This window comes from Mus musculus, chromosome 8 (genome assembly GCF_000001635.26).
Source record: "Mus musculus strain C57BL/6J chromosome 8, GRCm38.p6 C57BL/6J".
Taxonomy (NCBI): Eukaryota; Metazoa; Chordata; class Mammalia; order Rodentia; family Muridae; genus Mus; species Mus musculus.
In genome coordinates this window covers 4,479,114-4,503,609 of record NC_000074.6, presented here as the reverse complement: position 1 = coordinate 4,503,609, position 24,496 = coordinate 4,479,114, and the positions used below count along the sequence as shown (strand labels likewise).

The window sequence follows — 24,496 nt, the reverse complement described above, 5'->3', positions numbered from 1 at the left end:
CCAGTCTCTTTTATTGCTTATTTTGAGACATGTCTTACTAAATTTCCTAGGCTAGCCTTAGGCTTATGATCCTCATACCTCTGGCTCCAAAGTACCTAGGATAGCAGGCCTGTGCTACCATGCCTGTAGCTGTTTTTTCTTTTCATTTTTCTTTATTTATTTATTTTTTATTCTTTTGGGTTTTTTTCTTATTTTTATATTCTTTCTTCATTTTGCTTTAGTACATATTTATTTTGTTTTTAATTATATATACATACAGATACACATCCACAGACATGCATGTGCACATACATGCACGTGCCTGAAAAAGTCAGAAGAGGCATTAGATTCTCTGGAGCTGGAGATCTGGGAGGTTGTGAGCCACCAGAGTGTTGCTGGAAAGCAAATCCTCTGTGAGAGGAGTATCAGCTTTTAACAGGTGAACCATCTCTCCAGCCCTAGGCTTGTCATGTCTTAAAGAGACACCAGCATCTATGTTGCTTGTAACCCTGTATCAAGGGGAAGCAGAAAGGAGCATTGCAGTGAAAAATACCCATATAGCATATGGGTTGCCCTCCAGATGTTATAGAATTTGTGGGAACATCCTATGGAGACAGGAGTAGTAATGGACACAGGTCTAAAAAAGCTATAGAACACACACACACACACACACACACCTTAGGGGTGGGGAAAAACGAGGGAGAGAATGTGAGAATACAGTAGATAGTGTTGTAGCTAAAATTAAAATTAATTGGGGGGCTTTTAATCCTTTTAATGGACCAGAGATGTAATACTCACTGGTGGTAGCAGGAAGGTAAAGGAAGCCCACTCTGGACCTATCCTTCCCTCCTACAACAATCCAATAGCAGCTCATAGCTTGATCCTATCCATCCCTTCTGATGACAAGACTGAGGGCTTCTCATGGCTCCTGGCCTGCCAGTTTGAGTTCTCTATGGTTACCTGGCTCCTCCTACCACTCCACCCAACCCCACTGATCATCACCTTGACTCTATAGTTCTCAGTCTGTGTCCTCAGATTCCCAGTCAAACTTCAGAAACAGCACCTTGGGCAGCTCTATGATGCCAGGCCTTTGCCTTGGCAGTTCCCTCCATGAGTCCTTCAGTCACCATTTCCATTATCTGATCCCAGGCCTGGCTGACCTTGCAAGTGAGACTTTTTCACAGACTAGGTCAGGGGATCCATCATGTCTCCAGGGACATGCCTCTGCTGGGACTAGTTTACTTTGGCTTACAACTTCTTCCCCATAGGGCCAGGCTAAGAAGGTAGTAAACGCATCCAATTCCTACCACAATGGTTAACTTTGGTTGTCAACTTGACCAGATTATGGGGTCAGCTAAGATACATGCCTCTTAGACTCAATTGAAGGTATCCCCTTCAATTGAGAATTAACTGAAGAAAGAGGACTCCCCCCCAACCCAAGGGTGGCATCTTCTGGTGGCAGCCTAGATATGAAGAAGTCTTCCAGGTAACAGGGCTTCTTTTGACTGTTGGTCTTCACTGACTACTGGTAAATGCATCTATTTTGCTGCTGCCACTGCACCTATCATCCTATGCTAACAGTACAACTCAGCTACTTTGACTTTTGATTGGAGAAGACTCTCCAAGAATTGTTCAGGACTTCAGTACCAAACTGGACAGCTGAGCTACCTAACCTTTAGGACTGAGCAGCTACTGGATTCTTACCCTCTCCAACATGCAGATAGCCACTCTTGGACTGCCCAGTGTATGTCATGTGAGCCTACCTAGCAAATCCCCTTTGTAATATATATTGAGTCTACCAGTTCTGTTCCTCTAGAGTAGCAATTTGCAACACGTGGGTCATGACCCCGACAGGGATCACATATCAGATATCCTGTATATCAGATATTTATATTATAATTAGTAATGGTAGCAAAATTACAGTTAAGAAGTAGTAACAAAATAATTTTATGGTTGAGAGTCAGCACAGCATGAGGAAGTGTACTGAAGGGTCACAGCATTAGGAAGGTTGAGAACCGCTGTTCTATGGATTCCTAACACAGTGTCTATTGCTGGCTCCAAATCCAGCCTCAGCCCAAATAGCACCAAGCAGAGTAGAGGAAGCCCCTTCGTCCTCAGACAGATTCTGGGAAAAAGAAAACACAAGAAAATCTAAATGCTCTGCTTCAGTGTTTGAGGTCCAAGAAAGGCTAACTAAATGAGATTCACCCCCAAGTCCTTTTGGCCTCTACCTATGTCTCCAAGAAGCCATAGTTGAGATTTCTGTTGAAGACTGGTTGCTTCTATCATCTTGTAGCTTGCTAGGATACAGAATCACCGAAGATCATAATGAAGTAGAAAGCTGAGAAGCAGAAGGTGAGCTTACCTATTTTATGAACCTGTACCCAAACTGAGCCTCATCTTAACATCCTGCCTGATCTTTACGTAGGCTGTATCCAGGGTATCTGGATGCCTAGCATCATTTGATCAACAACACTTACTTGGTACCTACCACGTATCAAGTACTGGCCTACACACTAGAGTCTACACAGGGGGCTGAGCAAACTCTATTGCTAACTCAGGAATTCATGTTTTTAAAAGAGTGGAGGAGAGATACATAGTATATTTTGTTAATTATTTCTTTCATTATATCAGGCAGCAACCAGTCTTGTGGAGAGAAAAAAGAATAAGGCAGGGAAGAGATGTGAAAAGGGATACAGAGGAACCCAGAGACTACATTTGAAAGACAGAGGTCAGAGGAGATGGTTCAGTCAGTAAAGTATATTCCACAAGTATGAGGGCCTGAGTTTGATCTCCAGAACCCACATTTTAAAAAGGAAGTCAGGCCTGGGGGGTACACGCTTGTAATCCCAGAACTTAGGAGGCAAAGACAAAGGCCCTATCCCTGGGGCTTGCTGGCCAACCAGCCTAGCCTAACTGGAAAGTGTCAGGTCCCAGTGAGAGGCCCTATCTCAACAAAGGTGAATGGCTCCTATGAAGGGACACTTAAACTTGTCCTCTGCCCTCCACAAGTGCTTACAGTGACATACACACACAAAGAAGGGAGTGAAGGGAAGAAAAGAGTAAAAGAAAAGGGGGAAGACAGAAAGAAAAAAGAAAAGACAACCAGACCTTGGTCAGAAAAGCCTCCTTGCTATGATAACATTTTAAGTGCAGGAGCCAAAGCAGAGAAACAGGTCATTCTAGCCAGAATTAACAGCCAGTCCAAAGGCCTGAGGCAGGGTTATACATTGAACTGAAGACACACAGAAAGTGACATGGCCACAGCAGAAGGAATACTGGTTAGAAGTGACAATAGGAAAGGCTCAGCCATTTATATAGAACGATCCTCACCAACATCTCAGCCAGAGGCCTGTTTCTCTTCCCTCCATCACTCTCTGTATTCCCTGTCATCTCCCACAAGTTCAGGCCTATGGGAAAACTCTGATAATTAAGGTCAAAGTCACCATGACTGGATACCCTCTGGGCTTGGCACAGTATGGGACACTCCATACATTAGTGGGGTGCCTTCTTCTCTGACCTTATCTGAGGAATTTTAAGCCCCCACATATGCGTCGACCTGAGGAATGTCACATAGCTCCAATTAGATTATAGGATCAATTTCCTTTCTCTTGATAAAACCTGTTCAGCTAGAACCTGAGATTCCTGAAATGTTTCACCATGCTTATGAGGCATTTCAGGTACCCTAAGTCCCCAGCCAATGACCTTTGCCCATCCTGGATGTTCCTTCCTACTCTCTGTCCCACAAATCTTTATAAGCCTTGACTCATCCCAAGTAAAGTTGACCTGCCTCCTGATGGCTGGTCCCGATGTGGTCATTCACAGTATGTACTCACAGGGCTTCCAAACCACCACCACCGCCACCCTTGATGTCTACTCCCTTGGAAGGGGCTGGATTGGCCAATGATCTACAAGGCAGGGAGATCCACACAAGCCCTCTGCCTCAGCCCCAACTATAAGCAGAAGAAGGTTCAAAGAGTACCTACCACAAATTTGGACAGGGACAGAGGGCAGCCACCCAGCACAGTATCCAGATGTAAGAAAGGTTAGCCATGGTAGCACACCCTGAAAGCCACTACTAGGGAGGCAAAGACAGCCAGATCTCTGTGAATTAAAGACCAGCCTGGTCTACAGAGATAGTTCCAGGTTGGCCAGGACTACATAGTGAGATTCTACCTCAAGATTAATTAATTTTGGATCTCAATTCCAGCAAACTGAGGTCAAAATCTGCTCATGAAGCCAGAGCAGATGAATGACTCAGTCAGTAGTAGGTGTGGGTTAGGTGACGAGAACCAAGTGACCAGCTCTTGCCCATGTGAGATACAAGAAAAAGGAACAAGTTTAATCTCCATCATCTGAGTAGAGAGTAGCCACTGGTCAGTAGCTGCCCCATCCTCAGAACACACCTGCTTGGCTTCTGTAGTTTCTCCTCCAGGCTCACCATCTCTGCATCCTTCAGGCCCCTGTTACCTGCTGCCCTGCTCTATGTATTGTGTGACCTTTATCAACTCCTACCTCCACACTGGCAATCAGAATTCTCTCCTTGGCTAATTCCTTTTCCCTGCCCCTGGGCAAGAAGGAAATCTGGACCCCTCTAGGAAGTTTCCCTGGGCCACCCTACCATGGGTAAAGAGATGTCTTGCCTTGGTGGAAAAAAGAATATGGCCTTGTCTTCCTCTTTTTAGGGATCATCGACACACACATGGAACAAAATTAGAAAGCAAAAAGTTCCAACTCCTCCTCTGCTCTTGAGTAAGGGCCTTCCAAGGGTCAGCTGTGGTTGGTCTGCAGGTCGTTGCCTCTGCTCCTCTTAGAACTCTCCCTCGCATTCACTCTATTCCAGCAACGCCAGCCTCCTTGCCATACCCAACACACACCAAGTTTGTGGGGGCCCTAGGGCCTTTGCACCTCCTGGTCCCTCTGCCAATGATATGCCTCCGCCACATGATCATCTGGCTGCCTCCTCATCCTTTTTCCTGTCTCTTCCTCTAGGAACACAGGTTCCCAACACCACTGGATATAAATGACACAAGCAGGAATGAAGGGAGAAAAAAACAAAATTAGGGCAAATGGGGACTCCCAGGTATTGCTGGCAGAGAAAGAATCCCTTTTTAGGCAGTCATGGAACCTTGGACCAGAATATATAGGAGCCTAAAAGTTGCTGAGCACTACCCATGCTGGTGCAGATGTCATACTAACAAAGATATAGAGTCCAGACTGAGACAGGAGAAAGGTCATGCTGAGTTTGAGAGGTCCCATTAGAAAGAGACTAAAGAAGCCCTAGAGAAGGTCTGAAGGAGGAGGCAGGATTGCCCCACAGGTAAAGGCACTTGCCACCAAATTTGACCCAATTCCATCTCTGAGATCCACATGGTAGAAGAACTTAGTCCTACAAGTTATACACACACACACACACACACACACACACACACACACACACGCACATGCACCGCACACACCACTATAAATAATTCAAAAGTGCTGCATAAAGGGCTGAGGAGGAAGATTCTTGCCAGTAAGGGCATTCAGAGACAGTTTCTTATTTATATTTTAATTTAAGTATTTATTTTGTACTCCTGGGATGTTAATCAGGGCTTTGCACATGCTAAGCAAGAGTTCCACCTTGATCTAGGTCTCTAGACATGACCTTTCTTTTATTTCTTTCAACATTTTACTTACTCATGCATGTGGATGTGTGTATGTGAGTGCCACAGTGTATGTGAAGCTCAGAGAACAACTTAAAGGAGTTAGGTCTCTCCTTCCACCATATGGATTCTGAAGATCAACCTCGGGTTATTAGACTTGGCAGCAAGGGTCTTTATCCAGTGAGCCATATTGCTGACCAGACTTCCTCTTTACTAAACCCACAGCACCCTTGGTCCTTGCCTCCCACCTATGTTCTGCCCTGTCTCCCAGTTAGCTCCCATTTTGTTACTCCAAAGCCTGCCCTGTGTCACTCCTCTACCAGCTTGGGGTCCAAAGACATGACAAAGGGCAGATACCAGAAACAGATTGCTGGCTTCAATGTAACAATGTTCGTCTCATGTCAGCCACACACATTAGTGTCTTCTCCAACCACAGCTCCATCCCACCTAGTCTATCCAAGATTCATTGAATTCTCACCCATCCAAACCTCTCTAGAACAGTCACCTCTATTCTGGTCTCCTGGCTCCTGCCACCACAAGCACCATACACACCCACTGTTTTGTTCTCTAGGATTAAAATAACATATAAATTCCTTGTTGAGGCCTAGCCATCCTGCTCTCCCCTAGACTTCAAGGTTGTTTTGTAGGGTGAGGGGTGGTTAGTTAGTTGATAGGTGTTGGGGTGGGGCTGGCAGAAAACACAAGAACATGACTGTGTTGCATGAAGAGGCCAAAAGAGGGCATTAAATTCCCTGGAGCTAGAGTTTCACCAAGTCGTTGTAAGCCACATAATTGGGGGTGCTGGGATCTGAACTCAGGTCCTCTGCAAGCAAGAACCAATGAGCAATCTCTCCAGCCCCCATAGATCTCAATGTTCTTTCAAATCTCTACTAATTACTCCTCCAAGTGCCCAGCAATGTGCTTGGAGCCTTGTATCTGCTTATCCTTTTTGGTTTGGAATACTGTTTCTCTGCCCAATCCATCCTTAGTTGAATCACCATAGCAGAATTTTAACAGAGCCATTCTATCTGGCATGAATTCCAGAGGGCACCTAACCTTTTCTCAGTGGCTGTTAGCTAAGACCTTCTGAGGCTGTGCTCAGAGTGTTTGCATAACTTAGTCCCAGGACATACCAGGGCGAGGTATGGCTTAGAATTGCTTAGGCGATGGTTCTTTCAAGATGAACCCTAGATCAGATACAAGGTTTTGATAAACAAAAATTAACTTGCTAAAAGCGCCTTTTGTGTCACAATAAAAAGCACTTCTAGAAAAACATGCATAGGGATGGCCTAAGCCGTCTGCACATAAGTAACAGTTGTGCGCCTGGGTCTTCATGTGGGACTCCCAACAACAGGGGTAGGGCTGTCTCAGAGTTTGTTGCCTGCCTTTAGATCCTTTTCCCCTAACTGGGCTGCCTCATTTAGCCTCACGAGAAGATGCACCTAGTCTTACTGCAACTTGCTAAGCCAAGGCTAGCTGATATCTATGGGAGGTCTCCCCTTTTCTGAAGAGAAAGGGAGGGGGGATTGGTGGGGAGGAGGACTGACAGGAAAGGAGGGAGGGGAAACTGCAGTCTGGATGTAAAGTAAATAATTTTTTTAAAGCGCTTCTAGGAAGCTGCCAGCATTCAGTCCTCGAGAGGCTGATCCCCCTGTTGCTTGAGAAAGCATGAATTCATCCCACAGTGTTTCTCTTTCTTCCGTCCAATCATCCCATGTAACCCAGAACACAGACAGCTGTCACTCAGCCAGGATGCAGCCTTCCCTGACACTCTCTGGGCCAAGCCGTGTTACTGCACTCAGTTCTACCCTGAGGCATGAACTCTGCAATAGCCCGGTGTTAACAGACTAGTTTCATCAGGCACTGATTACTAGCCAGGCATTGTCCTAGGTTCTTTTAACTATATGAGGAGTTTAACTGCTATTGGTCCCATTTTACAACTGGGGAAAATGAGGTAAACCCACTAGCCGGAGGGCTGCACCGCTCTGCAAGCCCAGACTGGAGAGGAAAGCAACCTGGGGCACCCAGATCAGAGGGGAGCACTCCCCACTGCAATGCTTTCTTGTGTCATCTCAGGGTGGGAGTAGGGGCCTTTACCCACTCTCTTTGTCCTCTTTAGTAAGCCCAGAGGCTCCTTTTGCTAAATGTTCATTCACTCCCTCCCAGGCACTGTACCAACTAAATGCCCCCACCCCCACCCCTCTACTGGCCAACAGCCTAGGATTTGGAAGAGGATAGTGTTCTCCTCAGAGTAGGCATGGAAGCTAACCACAGGTTCTCAGGAATGTAAAGGGCACAGGTTTTCAAGTACTATCAACAGCTGTGGACCCAGTAAGGAGAAAGATACTTCAGACCCATTTTCCAGATGGGCAAACAAAAGCTCAGAACCCTTTCCTGCAGCCAGGAGTTCCCAGCTTTTATCTATTGCCTCTTCTCGCCTTGACTCCTGGAAACAACCCCCTTTAGGAGTGAGTAAAGTGAGAAGGTAAAGAAGATTCCCCAATACTCCGGCAACCTGGCTGGCCTTCAGAGAAGGTTCAAGGCAGGCCGAGTGATGCTATTGGAACTCCACTCAAACTGACTCTACGGCTGGGAAAAGGCAAGCTGTAAAGGATGTGGGGCTTCCAGGGCAAGTTCATAGTCTGAGATTCCTTTCTTGGGGATCTCCATCCAACCAACAGGTCCAGGTCACCCCACTGGAGACCACACTGGTGCCTGGGACCTTGGCTGAGCCCAAACTGCTCTCTTAGGAAGCCCTGTCTCCTAAATCCCCGTATCACTCATAGATTTTGCAAGCTCAAGGCGTAACTGGCTTACAGAATGAATTCAAAGACGGCTTAAACAAGTTAGTGAGCCCGGGCGTGGTGGCGCACGCCTTTAATCCCAGCACTGGGGAGGCAGAGACAGGTGGACTTCTGAGTTCAAGGCCAGCCTGGTCTACAGAGTGAGTTCCAGGACAGCCAGGGCTATACAGAGAAACCCTGTCTCGGCAAAAAAAAAAAAAAAAAAAGAAAAGAAAAGAAAAGAAAAGAAAAAGTTAGTGAGGTGGTCTCAAAATAAAACCTAAGGACTAAGCTGGTGCTAGCTCAGTCAGTACAGCGCTTGCTATGCAAGTATGACAACCTCCAGGTTCAGTTAAGAGACCTGTCTCAGGAACTAATATGGAGAGTGAGAGAGGAAGGCATAAGAAGTCAATCTCTGGCCTCCACACACACATAGATGCACACACACATGCATACACACATTGACACCACAAGTTAGTGTACACACACACACACGTACACACACACACACACACACACACACACACACACACACGAAGGAAGGAAGGAAGCAACCAAAGTGCTGCAGCGGCAAAGTGCTTGTCTAGCATGAGGCCCTAGATTCAACCTAGCCCTTCCCCCAAATAAAATAAGGCCCCTTCCAAATTCTCAGAAGACCACCTCGGAAAGCTTCACACAGACCTTCCTCACATCTCACTTCCAAACAAGCATGAAACACAATTCTTGGGGGGAAACACAGAATTTCTAACTTACCTCTTATCACTTCACGCACCTTCCATCAGGGGTCCAGCCAGACGTCCAGGTTGCCCTGGTGTCTTTTCAACTTTCCCAGCATAGGGCAGGGTCTTCCTCTCAAGACACAATCAGATGGCTGTTGCTTGCTGCCTTAAACATCCCTTGTACACACAGCCCGGAGGATGGAGCTGTGGGCTCCTCATTGTCTTCCAAGCCCTGGTCAACCACTCCCTACCTCCTTTCTTCCCTGTATACACTCCAGCCTCTTTTCTGGTCTGCAAATACACCAGCCTGGCCATTTCCCTAGGATTTTGTGGCCTGGGCCCAGAAAGCTCTCCATAGCAGGTGCCCTCATGACAGGCTGCCCCTTTCCCTCAGACACCATAGGCTTCCTCACAACACTTCAACCTCCTTCCTCCAGGATTTGGATAGTGCTCTACACACTCCCTTGTTTCCCAGAGGCTGGGTCTACGTGGTTCCCGAATCTCTGTGTCTGCGGCCTTCGGCCTTCGCCTGTCGGGTCGGTAGCACCCAGCAGGCGCTCCGTACAAATTCTCTAGTGACAGACATTCCTGTGGCGCAGTGCCTGTTCACATGTCCGGATTCCCCACGTCACGACAACCCCCATTCTCTCCCGCGCGTTTTCTATTCATGTCCACCACCTGCACCTGCTCCATGGGGGCACCACAGCTCTCAGATCAGAATGCAACCTGATCCCCGACCAGATGGGAAACTCTGAGAAATACCTTGTCGGAGAAATGATGGGAAACTAAATGACTGTTTTGGCTCCGAGCCGGACTGCTCTTAGCCCTGGAGGAGAGGAATGTTTCGAGGGTATCTACTAGGGCGGCGCCCCCAGAGAGGGGTGATTGCTTACCTGGAGGTTCAGAAAGCAAGATGCAGGCCGAGGCGGTGCGGAGATCAGCTAATCCGAAGATGCCTTAGACAAGCCGCAGACCGCTCTGGGCCGAGAAACTCCTCGCTACAGAGCCTCCACCCGCGAGGGAGGAAATAGGACCGGAGGGGGCCTCCGGGAGGAGTTTGATGGGGCCTTGGGCGTGGTCTGAGCAGGGGAAAAGGGCGTGGCTTCAGTGCGGTCGGGCCCAGTGGGCCAAAGAACCGCTTGGTCCAAAACCCTGAGTCCTAAACTGCCCAACCGGCGGCCTGGCCTCGCCCCCACGCCACCAGGCCCCTCCCTAGACCCCCACCTTATAGTCGTTTGTCTCCTCCAGACCCCGCCCTGAGCCCCTAATCCTGCACCTTGGGACCCTCCCTCCAGCCTCGCCCTAGACTATTACCAGCTCCTTCAGTTTCCAGGCCCCGCCCACAGCCCCCTACCCGCCGCCGCCACCAGGACCCGCCCCCAACTCCACTCAACCTCTGGTCTGCTACTCCTCACCCCAATCCCTGCTTTCAGCCTCTTCCTCTAACTGGCAAGGCCTGGTCCCCAGCCCAGTCCAGCCTTATCAGGCCCCGCCCCGACCGGAGGCTGTTGTGGGCACCTGGCCTTTCTCCAGCCATGCTGTAGGTTTCTGCAGAGCATATCTCTGACGTTTTAACCCAGCAGCGTCTACTAGGCACTCTCTCTGGATCTTGTTTTCCAGTTCTAGGTCTCTTCTTTGTGATGCTCTGGCTTGTCTTTCTGCCTGCACTCTGTTTCTCAGATGCACTGCTAGGCTCTGCAAAGGAAGCTTGGATCGTTCTGCAGGCCTCAGCACCCCAGGGCATCAGTACTTGGAGTCGGTCAGACCAACCTAGAGGATTGCTGGGCCTGGGCCCACCAAGAAGCTGTCCACAGGATTGAAAAGGAGAAGGGAGATTACATTAATATGTCGGCTATGGTTTTGTGAGGTGCAAAGATCAGGCAAGATCTGAGAGATTAAGCTGAGATACAAGTCAGAGTGGGTGATAGCTGTTTCCACTGTTTGACCTAGGATAATGCAGGAGGATGTTGGCCTCTCCTTGCCTAGTACAACCAGAGGAAAGACAATTCTAGGGCAAGCAGTTAGAAGAGACTTCTAATAACTTGTCATCTTTGTAAAAGAGAATATAATATAAGGACATCAAGCCTAGCTCAGAAGGTAGACTGCTTGTCTAGTATACAGGTGTCCCTGAGTTTGATAAGCCAAGGGTGATATATAGACCAGATGCCAATGTGAAAGAGGAAAGTCACACAGGGTATTCCCAAGCACTTAGACCATGGGAGCCACTTATCTTGATAGTGACATGGAAATACAAGCCAGAGGTCCACAGAGAAGTGGAGGATTTGAGTGTACAAGGGTCATGGAGAAATGTTCAGTGGAAGTTACAACCAAAGTTGGATGGCTGAAGAAGAGTGGGGTGTCAGCTTTTTACTTGCATGCCTAGGCCTGCTCCACAGTCTGGAAGTAGTTGGGTGTCCTTGGAAGAAGCTACTTCTGGCTCTCTGAAGCCGAGTAAATTAACAGATTACAAGAAACCTCAGCTGACAAGGCAAGTCAGCAAGTAAAACTGTCTGTCACCAAGCCTGACAACCTGAGTTCAATAGCCAGGACATGGGAGTAGAAGAGAAGCAACTCCCAAAAGCCTTTTGACTTCTGGGTAGAGGTATGACTCATTTTGGACTTGGGTTGCATGAGAGGAGCATTATGGAAGATAGAGGAGTTTGTCGTTCTGGAAAGCATGACCCAGGGGTGGTCAATAGAAGGAAGATGGTATACCCAAAAGATTTAAAAGGCAGACAAAAGATCTAAAGACAGGGTTTAGAGAGACAGAGGAAGCTGTGCCTGGCTGGCATGAGATAATAGACTTCTAAGCTAGTGGATGCAGTATGTATCGTCTGGTGGATGCAGTATGTATCGTCTGGTGGATGCAGCATGTATCATCTGGTGGATGCAGCTTGTATCGTCTGGTGGATACAATATGTATCGTCTGGTGGATGCAGTATGTATCGTCTGGTGGATGCAGCATGTATCGTCTGGTGGATGCAATATGTATCCTCTGGTGGATGCAGTATGTATCGTCTGGTGGATGCAGCATGTATGTCTGGTGGATGCAGTATGTATCATCTGGTGGATGCAGCTTGTATCGTCTGGTGGATGCAGCATGTATCGTCTGGTGGATACAATATGTATCGTCTGGTGGATACAGTATGTATTGTCTGGTGGATGCAGTATGTATCGTCTGGGAAGGGGACCCTAACTAAGGCTGGACCTCAAGCCTGAGAAATCGAGGCTCCCATGCTTTCTCTTGCAGATTTTCTTTTGTTGCTTTTCAGTTATTTTTCATTGTTATTTTTATTTTTTGAGACAGAATCTCTTATATTTCAAGCTGGTCTCAAAATCCCTATGTTCCTGAGGATGGTTTTGACCTTCTAATCCAACTGTCTCCACTAATTTCTAAACTTGGATTAAAAATGTGAGCCACCATTTGAGGTGTTGTCGGTGTGTGTGTGTGTGTGTGTGTGTGTGTGTGTGTGTGTGTGTTTCTCGGGTCTTTCACATGCTTGAAAAGCACTCTCTCACTGAGCTATACCCTATCACTAGCCCCCACCCCACCCCACCCCCACCCCGACTTTGACCCCCTGTATAATCTTCCCATCCATGTGAGGCTCAAATGATTAAGGAAGCTACTAAGTGCTATGACCCAGGAAGCAACTCTGTGCTGCTCCCCTCTGTCTTAATTACTTTTTTGTTGCTACAATAAAACATTCTGACAAAACCAATTTAGGAAGAAAGCATTTATTTTAGCTCACGGTTCCAGATATACATCACTAACGGGAAGTCAGGGGCCTGGGACATATGGTGGCATTCCATCTGCAGTCAAGAAACAGAGAGGGATACATGCTATTTGCTTAGCTCATCTTCCCCTTTCTATAGACTCTAGGATCCAGACAGCAGTGTCACCACAGTGCACAAGTCTTCCCATTTCAATCTGATGAACACAACCACTGTCAGGCGTATCCACAGGTTCCTCTCCCAGGTGATTCTAGATTTCATCAAGTTGATAATTGAGATTGACCATCACAGTCTCCAACTAGGGGGTCTGAAGTAGATACCTATATTGATCTTCTCTAGAACCTGGGCTGATTGTGACCAGGCCTGAAGACTGGACCCTGGGACCCACAACACCTAGGCTAAGCACAATAAGAGTTATTCACAAGTGATCACTGTCTTAGGGTTTATATTGCTGCAATGAAACCTGTACCATTTGGGTGGCTCTTATACTACCAAGTTCTGCTACCGACATGAGGTACAACCTTGGTCACCTCTGGAACACAGGTTCTGTGTGCTCTCAGGAAACACCTCCCAGAAGATTTCTCTTTAATGATGCTAGTCTCTTTTTAATCACCTCTAATTTCCCAGCTCTAGCTAACCAACATCAATTGTCCCAGTAAAACAAAGATTATACTTTAGTTGTTCTGGTTTCTTGTTAATCACAGCTGATTCTTCAGCTCCAGCTGATCAGACACTGCAGATTCTTCACAAAAATAGCCCAATTAGAGTCTTTGCTTCCCTCTAAAACTTCATTAGCCAGCTCTCCAATCTTCTACATTGTCCTCAACATTTTCCAAGCTCCTACAGAACAAAACACTCAATGACTTTTCTTACTCAAAACTCCAAAGTACACCCACAATCCTGCTAATAACATGCACAGGTCTGTCTCAGCAATACCACACAATCCTGGTGGCAATTTATCTTAGTTAGTGTTTCTATTGCTGCATGAAACACCATGACTAAAGTAAGTTGTGGTTGTAGTTCTCCACTGAAGGAAATCAGGACAAGAATTCAAACAGGGCAGGAACCTATGGGCAAGTACTGCTTACTGGCTTGTTTATCACGGTTTGCTCAGCCTGCCTTCTTATAGAACTCAGGACCTTTAGCCCAGGAAGGGCACCACCCACATTGGGTCTGGCTTTCCCCTGTCAGTCACTAACTAAGGAAATGTCCCACAGGCTTGCCTTCAGTCAGATCCCATGCAGGCATTTTCTCAATTGATGCTCCCTTCTCTGAAGACTCTTGCTTGTGTTAAGTTGACATAAAACTAGTCAAGACAATCTGAGATTTTTCCTGACTTCTGAAGTCTGTGACTTTGTTACTTCAATTTGATTTTGTATTTATTTGAGGAAGACACTTATGTGTCCCAGCCTATATGCTGGGGGTCAGAAGGCAGTTTGCAAAGGTCAGTTCTGACCTTCCTTCTACCATGTGGGTTCTGGGGATTGAACTCCGGTCATCAGGCTTAACAGTAAATGCTTTTACTACCTGATCCATCTCATTGGCCCCTAAATGTGTTACTTCTCATGGTTAACAAGATTACACATGGGATAACATGAAAGATGTTAAGAAGGGAGATGACTGAGGACCATCTGGGCCTGGTGTTACCACAGGGTCCTCACTGCATTGCTTGCAGTTATGAGCCTGAGTCCCAATGACACCTGCTCAATATTGGAACCCAGGCCAGACCAGACTCTGCTATGGTCATGCCCAACAGCAACTAGTCTCTCTTCTCCCTCATAGCTGATTCTGTATCCAAGCCTCAGGCTAATAAACTTCACACTATCAGTACATATCTGTGACACAACCCAAATGACAGATATGCATCAAATAGATAGTCCCTCTCCTCACTCTCCATGTCCAGGAAATTAAAACAGCTTAACCACAAGTTCATGCTGTGGAAGACAATAGCATAAACTCTTCCTGTACATCTGAAACCTATAGGAAGGAAGTCACACCAGCTCTACCCTGTGATGCTACGTTCTCCCTAGAGCTCACATTTATGTTGTCTTCTTGTATATCCTTGGACTTCAATGCAGTGAGTAAGCTCAGTTTGAGATTGCTGCCCTCCAACAAGGTTAAGAATCTGTGTTGCAATGGAGTACTACTCAGCTATTAAAAAGAATGAATTTATGAAATTCCTAGGCAAATGGTTGGACCTGGAGGGCATTATCCTGAGTGAGGTAACCCAATCACAAAAGAACTCAAATGATATGTACTCACTGATAAGTGGATATTAGCCCAGAAACTTAGAATACCCAAGATATAAGTTACAATTTGCAAAACACATGAAACTCAAGAAGAACGAAGACCAAAGTGTGGACACTGTGCCCCTTCTTAGAATTGGGAACAAAACACCCATGGAAGGAGTTACAGAGACAAAGTTTGGAGCTGAGACAAAAGGATGGACCATCTAGAGACTGCCATACCTGGGGATCCATCCCATAATCAGCTTCCAAACGCTGACACCATTGCATACACTAGCAAGATTTTGCTGAAAGAACCCTGATATAGGTGTCTCTTGTGAGGCTATGCCGGGGCCTAGCAAACACAGAAGTAGATGCTCACAGTCAGCTATTGGATGGATCACAGGGCCCCCAATGGAGGAGCTAGAGAAAGTACCCAAGGAGCTAAAGGGATCTGCAACCACATTACGAACTAACCAGTACCCCGGAGCTCTTGACTCTAGCTGCATATGTATCAAAAGATGGCCTAGTCGGCCATCACTGCAAAGAGAGGCCCATTGGACTTGCAAACTTTATTTGCCCCAGTACAGGGGAACGCCAGGGCCAAAAAGTGGGAATGGGTGGGCAAGGGAGTGGGGGGGAGGGTATGGGGGACTTTTGGGATAGCATTGGAAATGTAAATGAGGAAAATACCTAATAAAAAATATTTAAAAAAAAGAATCTGTGTTGCTTTCTTTTGCTATTTTGTCTGTATATGTGTATACACATGGTTTGGTTTTGTTGTTGTTTTTGTTGTTGTTTTTATGTGTGGGAATTCACTGTATGGGAATACCTGTGGGGGGCGGGGGCGCATGCACATGCCCTAAGTTGATATCAACTATTATCTTTGATCATTCTTCCACCTTATTCACTGATACGGGGTCTCTTAACCAAATCCAGAGTTGGCCAGTGTGGCTAATCCTGCTAGCTAACTTGTCCTGGGGATTCTCTGTCTCCATTTTCCAAAGCTGGCATTACAGGCAGACATTATCTGTGTGGCTAATCTTGCTAGCTAACTTGTCCTGGGGATTCTCTGTCTCCATTTTCCAAAGCTGGCATTACAGGCAGACATTATCTGCTGCTTCCTCCACATCCAGTGCCAGGATGACAAGTATGTATGCCACTACAACTGGCCTGAAAAGGAAATGTAAAAAAGGTCCAGAAACCCCTGGGGGCTCTCAGAGACTGAGCCAACCAAAGGATAGACACAAGTTGGACCTAGGTCCCCAGCAGATGAGCAACTCAGTCTCCATATGGGTTCCCCAACAACTAGAGCCGGAGCTGTCCCTAAAACTGTAGTCTGAATGTGGACTCCATTCCCAGCAGGACTGCCTTATCTGGCCTCAGTGGGAGAAGACGTGCCTAATCCTTCAGAGACTGATACACCAGAGTGGGAGGGTATCCAGGGGGCCCCATCATCTTAGGTGAGGAGAGGGTGATGGAGTGAGGGACTCTGTGAAGGGAGGATCATGAGGGGAGAAGTATTTGGGATGTAAATAAATAAATACTGAAAAAGAAAAAGATCCAGGGATCAGGCATCATGATCTGCCATTCCAGCACTTAGAAGGTGGAGGCAGGAGAATCATGAGTTTGAGCCCAGCCTGGGCTATGTAGAAAGACCCTGTCTTGAAGAAAAAGGAAAGAAAAAGAAAAGAAAATGACTAGGACGGAGCTAAATGATAGAGAACCTGGCTAGCAGGTGAGAGACTCTAGATCTAGCTTCTAGTCCCAGCAACACACACACACACACACACACACACACACACACACACACACACCAGGCATAGTGGTGCATACCTGTAATGTCAGGATAGCCTAGACTACATAGCTCCCCTCCATCACAAAAGAAGGAAAAAAGTGAGCACAAATTTAATAAGTAAAGCAACATACAGGCTTGGGAGATGGCTCAGTGGTTAAAGCACTTGCTCTATAAGGATCTGAGTTTTCCTTCCTTCCTTCCTTCCTTCCTTCCTTCCTTCCTTCCTTCCTTCCTTCCTTCCTTCCTTCCTTCCCTCCCTCCCTCCCTCCCTCCCTCCCTCCCTCCCTCCCTTCCTCCCTCCTTCCTTCCTTCCTTCCTTCCTTCCTTCCTTCCTTCCTGGCTTTCCAAGCAGGGTCTCTCTGTATGGCCCAGACTGGTCTCAAACTTATGATTCTCCTGCCTCCACCTCCCAAGTGCTAGAATGGCAGGCACTATCCATGCTTTATCCCTGGACCTTTAGCACATTTCCTTTTCAGGCCAGTTGTAGTGGCATACATTAGTCATCCTGACACTGGATGTGGAGGAAGCAGGAGGTGGAAGCAGGATGATCGGTTCAAAAATCATCTTCCAGGCTGCATAGTGAGTTCATGACCATCCTTAACTACATGAGACCCTATCTTTAAAAAAAAAGTGGGGCCAGTGAAATGTCTCACTGGATAAAGGTGATTACTGCCAAGATAACAACCTGAGTTCAGGCCTGGGCCCCACATGGTAGAAAGAGAAAACGTATGTGCACAAGTATTCTCTGATCCCCCGTACACATGGCATGGTACACGTAATAAGTAAATAAATACAATAAAAGAGTAAATTGATTTTCAACTTGTGGTTCTACTACCCCATCCACCTGCAAAGACAATTCTCTGACATTGATTTGGGGCTTCCACATTCACACACATCTGGGAATGGCTGAAATTACAAACACGTACCACCACCCTGGCAGATTTGTGAGTATCTATTCTGATTACAACTATGAAAATCCTATAGACTAGAAGCTCCCAGCAAAAGATCTGTCTGCAAGATGAACCCTTCCCATAGGGCCCTTCCAAGGCCAGATCCATAGCCCCCACCGTGTTCATTACCCACACTTTCTGCCTGTCTGTATAGCCCTGCTCTGGAAGGATAGGCACACAAAGGTGTGGCTAAAAGTCCAGAGTAGCTTGCCAGTAGGCTTGCAGGCTGATCTCTCAGATTTTCCCATCCTGTCTTCCCTAGTATGACCTCTACCAAGCAAGGTTCCTGCTCTCCACTGGAATCAGGGGATTCCCTGTCCCAAAAGGGATTTCTGTTGAAGATAAACTGATTCTTAACCTGTGTGCCTTTGAGTGCTGACACAACCTCTCTAGACCCAATATTTCCATTTTGGAAAGGAAAACAACCAAGCTGATCTTGAAGTGGGGGCAGCAGATACCTAGAGGGGAGTGACCACTATCCACATTTGGTCTTAGTAAGCATGAGGACAGCCTGAGGAATGGGGATGGAAAGCGCTACCGTTTGCACAGACTATTTACTATGCCTAGAATGTTCCTCTGCCTCCCTTTCTCCAGCTTCTCACCAACGACTCAGCTTGCCTGGCCCATCCCCCAGCAGTCCTCTCTTTCCAGGCTCTCTTTTCCTACATCCATGGCCACCCTGGAGAGGCCCCACTCCATCCCAGTGCCCAAACAGCCTGGAGCAGGGGCTTATGCACAGAAAGCTGATGCAGGTTGAAACAGCAGTGGGAAACCACTGGAGGTGCGGGCACTCCTGAGTGTGTGCCCACTTACCTGAACCTATGTGCTTCTTTGTGTGACTGTCTGGGTGCTTCTGGAAGGCATGTCTATCCCTGGAGACATCTATCTGCAAGCCTGGGTAGGTGGCTATATGTTGTTTTACTCTGTGTATTTCTCTGCTCAGAGTGTGTATATCTGTGCATTCCTGTGTGTGCCTGTGTGATTCTTCTATTGGAGTGCTTCGGTGTGTATACATCTGTGTGTCTTACTTGTGCGTATCTTCCCTCTGTATGTATGTCTGTCTGTGTGTTTATATGTTTGTCTATTTTTTGTGTCTCTATGTGTGTCTGTGTACATTTGTCTGTCAGTGGGTGTATGTATGTCTATCTGTGTTTGTGTATGTGTATGTCATGTGTTTCTTTCAATATATTGCATTGGTGCTTGTGTTTCTCTGTACCTCTGACCATGTGTGTATGTGTGTTCGATCTCAATCCCAGAACAAATGGCTAGCTGAGGTACTCCTTAAAATATCAAAATGAGGGCTGCTATGCAGGTTCTCTCAGCATCCTTCAGTCTTTACCTGTTACAGGGCCCTCCTGGCTGGCATACCCTACCTTCTACCCTGAATGCTCCAGCCCAGGCATTGGGCTGGTCTTCCCTTCCCCACAGGTCCTCTCTTAGCCCAGACTGCCCCTCCTGGCCAGTGGCTCCTCTCTCTCATCTCCTCACATAGCCCAGCTCGGTCATGCTCATTCTGCTCTCTCCTGGATGTCACTGCTTCTGGCTATGTTCTCTTTTATCTACCATACCTTCTCCTCCACCATACTTAGAAGCAATCATGTCCGTTTTTTTAATTTCCTTTTTTATTCAAAATGTGTATCTGTATATGCGGCTATCGCCATATATGTGTGTATATGCGTCTGTCTTTGTGTGTCTGTCTGTCTGTGCACTTCTGCGAGTGTGTTTGAGCTGGTGTGTGGATTTCTCTGTATCTCTCGTTTCTCTGTCAGCTGTGATTCTGTATATTTTTCTGCATCTGATTACGTGTCTTTCCGTCTCTGTTTCTGTATACCTGTGTGTTTCTGTGAGTGAGTGTGAGTGTGTGTGTGTGTGTGTGTGTGTTGGCATGTAACTGTGTATATGGGTATGTGTGTTTCCATAGGTTGTATCTCTGTGTATCTGCATGTGTATGTATTTTGATTTGTCTGTCTGTCTGTCTGTGTGCCTGATCTGTCCATCTAAGGACCTCTAACAAGAGACGAATTTGGCTTGGACCTCCCCATCTGTGGCAAGTGGTATGGGGTTCTGCCCTCCCACTCACCTTAGAGCTCTGGCAGTCTTCTTGCTTCTTGCCTCCTCCCCAGCTTTTCCTCCTGTGCCTCAGGCCAGGCGCTGCACCCCTGGAGCAGACATTGGCTGTCAAGATTTACCTTTACCTCGTGCTTGGATCCTATCCAGTTCTCCCTGAAGCAGCTGGCACACGGCCCCACAGGGCTGAGTAACCTGTTCATAATGGCAAGGCTTCCTGCCAGCCCAGAACCCATGCCTGTTTTAACAGTCAGGAGAAGTCACAGCCCACGCTAGGGAGGACCATGGCCAAGTCATGTCGTACAACAGGAGTCCGTAAAAATCTCTATTTTATAGCAAGGGAAGGAAGGAGGAAGGGAGAAGGCTCTGATGCATTGAAGGTTTTTTTTTTTTTTTTTAATTTATTTATTATATGGAAGTACATTGTAGCTGTCTTCAGACACTCCAGAAGAGGGAGTCAGATCTCGTTACGGATGGTTGTGAGCCACCATGTGGTTGCTGGGATTTGAACTCTGGACCTTCGGAAGAGCAGTCGGGTGCTCTTACCCACTGAGCCATCTCACCAGCCCGCATTGAAGGTTTTTACCTAATCAGAAATGCATTAAGTGATGAACCCATCGAAGGACAGACAAATAAATCCATTGGAGAGGTCAGAGCCCTCATCATCTGCTTCACTTGCCTTGACCGCATGAAATGTGAGCGTTTGAGGAACATTTAAGATCAAAATTATTAACACGTGATAATTCCACTTTTACCTTTTTATGGATATGAGTAAATATCCCAGAAGGAGACAGGGACTCCACAGGAAGACCAACAGAGTCAACTAACCTGGATCCTTGGGACTTTCAGAGTCTGAACCACCAACCAAAGAATATACACGGGCTGGACCTAGGCCTCCCCGCACATATATAACAGATGTGCAGCTTGGATTTCATGTGGGTCCTGAACAACTGGAGCAGGGGGAGGGAAGGGGAGCTATCCCAAAAGCTGTCACGTGCACATGGGATTTGTTCTTCTAGCTGGGCTGCTTTGTCTGGCTTCAGTGGGAGAGGAACCGCCTAGCCTCACAGAGATTTAAACTGCCAGGGTGGGGAGATACCCTGGGGAGTCCCCACCCACTCAAAGGAAAAGGGGAGAGGGGATGGGAGGACTGTGGGAGGGAGTGGGCAGGAGGGGGTCAGTGAGCAGGCTGTAAAGTGAATAAGTAAAAAATAAAAGTAAATTTTTAAAAATATTTATTTATTTATTTATTTATTTATTTATTTATTTATTCTGTGTATATGAGTATTCCGTAGCTGTCTTCAGACACACAAAAGAAGACTTTGAATCCCATTACAGATGGTCGTGAGCCACCATGTTATTGCTGGGAATTGAATTCAGGACCTCTGGAAGAATGCTTTTAACCACTGAGCCTTCTCGTCAGCCTGCACCTTGGTTTTTTAGCTTGTGTGTGTGTGTGTGTGTGTGTGTGTGTGTGTGTGTGTGTGTATGTGTGTGTGTTTGCATTGTATATACATATGTGTGGCTGTATATGTTTGTGTTTGTATGTGTACATATATGTGTATGTGTGTACATGTATGTGCATGTGTGTTTGTATGTGCATATGTATATGTTTGTATGAATGTGTGTGTATGTGTGCATATGCATGCTAGAGGTTAGCACTTGGTGTCTTCCTCTATTGCTTTCAACTTTAATTTTTACAGTCTCTCATTAAACCTGGAGCCCGATGTTTCGGCTAGGCTGATTGACCCCCCTTCCAGTGCTGGGACTAGAGATAAGCACTACTGTGGGATTCAAACTCAAGTGTTCATGCTTTCACGAGTACTTTAATGAATGAACTATCTACATAGGCCTTCTCAGTGTTAAAGTAGTATTAAAGGCCCATTAGGGCTAAACCACTCCCTTCTGGTCCAGACAATGGAATCTCTGACTGGGTGGAGACCCAGCACCGCAGGTGAGTGAGTCAATCTTCTAGCTAAGGAACACCACTCAGAAAAGTAGTTCTACCTTAAGCTGTCTCTTACATATCTCTGATCCTACAGTCTTCTAAATCGGCCTGCTTTCCTGAATTACTAAGAAAACCTTAATCTTTTCCTTCCTGTCTCCTTTCTAAGCAGGCTTTCCCTAACACCTTGGCTTTGCTCTTTCTCTAGTACCTGCTCCATGACACATGGTACTTGTCTGCGGTGTGGATGGCCTCCATGCCAGCATGGTTTTCTCTCTCCCTTTCTGTTTTCTTCCTCAGGCAGCTGCGGCAATTTACAGGTTGTCTGCATTTTCTCTTCTCGTCTTTTTCTTTTTATTTATTCTTCTTTCATACAATACACCCAGACTGCAGCCTCGTCTCTCTCCACTCCTCCCAGTCCCTATGCCCTCAATCCATTGCTTCTCTCTTTCCCTTCAGAAAAGAGCAGGCCTCCAGGGACATCAACCAAATGAGGCCTAACAAGATCTGCAGTTTCTTCTAAGCTCTAATAAAATTGTCATTGAGTTTTCTTCTGAGTCTTTTTTAAAAAGTTTATTAACAAGACTAGAATCCCAAGAAGGAATGTCAATTTCCCCAGTTATGTGTGGTGACTCTACCAGGACTCCTCAAATTTCCAGTGATACTTGGAGTCTTGGAAATAAATATTTATTGTTTTATTTTTTCTTTCTTCCTTTCTTTTTCCCTTCTTTCTTTCTTTCTTTCTTTCTCTCTTTCTTTTTCTTTCTTTAATTCTTTCTTTCTTTCTTTCAGCTAATAATGAACCAATAATGAACCTACTTAAAATGTCCAAGTCCCAGAGTTTTTATACTAGTCACAGGCTAGCACTTCTTACACCTTCCTTTGGTTTGTCCAAGACTGTCTTGCTGTGTAACCCAGGATGGCCTTGGACTAGCTCCCTTCTTCAGACTCCCTAGCATTGGGATTGAAGGCAGATACTGCTGTACCTGGCCACTGTGTGTGTGTGTGTGTGTGTGTCTGTGTGTGTCTGTGTGTGTCTGTGTGTGTGTGTGTGTGTGTGTGTATGTGTGTATGTGTGCCTCTGTGTGTGTCTGTGTGTTTGTATGTGTATAGGATGGATCAGAAGTGTGTGGGTGTATGCATGCTTGTGGAGAGTAGAAGTCAACTCCAGTTGTCATTCCTCATGCGCTATTACCTTGGATTTTGTTTGGTATGGTTTTGGTTTGGTTAGTTGTTTTAAGATATCGGCTGACTGGCCAACAAACCCCAGGGCTCTACCTGTCTCCACATCCCCAGGATTATAGTGCTGGGACTGCAAACATGCATCCCCATGGTTGGCTTTTAAAACACAGATCTTCACTTTTGCAAAGCAAGCATTTTACTAAGCCATCTCCCTAACCTCCTTCCTTGTCTTTATGACTGCACAATATCACACCCAAGAGGAATTTCATTTAATGAGTCTTATGTAAGCTTCTAAAGTGGCAGCAGATGGATAATTTATGATAGAAGTTATAAAAAAAAAACAAAAAAACAATGACTCTATCTCGTGAATAAAATGGCCGTAAGTGAAGTGGTTACTCAGGAAGGCTTGAGGAGGTGTGACACTGACAAGTATTGCCAAAGGTGTCCCACAAATGTCACCATTGTTCTCAAACTCTTAGCGTCAGTAGCTTTATTAACTTGTTCTCTTTTATATCTTATCGCTTCCACTTAAAAAGCCAATCTGTGTTCTCCCGGAAGGCTTTTTGCGGTTTTTGGTTGTCGACCCTTTCTATATTTATGCAAGGAGAACCTTCCCCAAGCTCCAAAATACATATACACATAGTGGACCTTTCCAGTGCCATGCTGGGCTCAGAGCCCAGGGCCTTTGCTATGCAAGTCAGTTGCCTCACCTCAGAAATACATCCTCAGCATAAGGGGTGTGTGTGTGTGTGTGTGTGTGTGTTGTTCATGTGTACACATGTGGGGTAGAGGCCAGAGAGTGTCATTCCTTAAGACCTACCAGTCTTGGTGGGTTGGTTGGTTGGGTGTTTTAAATAAACTATTATTTATTTATTTATTTATTTATTTATTTATTTATTTATTTCGTCTGTGTGTGCCCATGACATGGGGCATGTGTAGAGGTAAGAGGGCATCTCTATGGCATCAGTACTCTCCTCCCACCATATGGATTCTGGGGATCAAGCACAGGTTGTCAGGCTTAGTAACAAATGCCTGTAACTGCTGAGCCATCTCACTGTCCCCTAGCCCTGGCCTTGCTCTTTTGAGACTGAATCTCTCACTGACCTGGGACTCAACAACTGAGTTAAACTGAATGACCCCAACCTGAAATCTGTCTGTTTCTGCTTCTCCCTACTCTGGAGTTACAAGCAGAGCCACGCTGTCATTTGCTTCTGTAGGTTGTGGAGATCAGACTTAGCCCTCGTGCTGGCACAGAAAGCATTTAGGCTGTCTCCTCAGTTACTCCTCTGTTAAAGTACTTTTTTTTTTTTTTTTTTTTTTTTTGGTTTTTCGAGACAGGGTTTCCTGGCTGGCCTGGAACTCACTTTGTAGACCAGGCTGGCCTCGAACTCAAAAATCTGCCTGCCTCTGCCTCCCACATGCTGGGATTAAAGGTGTGTGCTCAAAAGTACTTTTTAATCTTAAGGACTAC

The 24,496-nt window shown here is 46.2% G+C and overlaps 1 protein-coding gene across 8 annotated transcripts in view; it reads right to left on the bottom strand.

Annotated features, from left to right (window-relative positions):
• The window catches only part of Cers4 (ceramide synthase 4), a 36,786-nt gene extending 25,994 nt beyond the window's left edge, over positions 1-10,792 (bottom strand). For 2 of the 8 annotated variants that reach the window (XR_003947331.1, XM_006508863.3), the window contains exons 1-3: positions 10,542-10,624; positions 10,020-10,205; positions 9,161-9,303 (exon numbers count right to left, since the gene is read on the bottom strand). The gene's annotated coding sequence lies outside the window, so the exon portion shown is untranslated. The other 6 variants (XR_003947330.1, XM_006508861.4, XM_030243732.1 and 3 more) reach the window with 5 other exon arrangements.
• Positions 10,793-24,496: the final 13,704 nt, after the last annotated feature.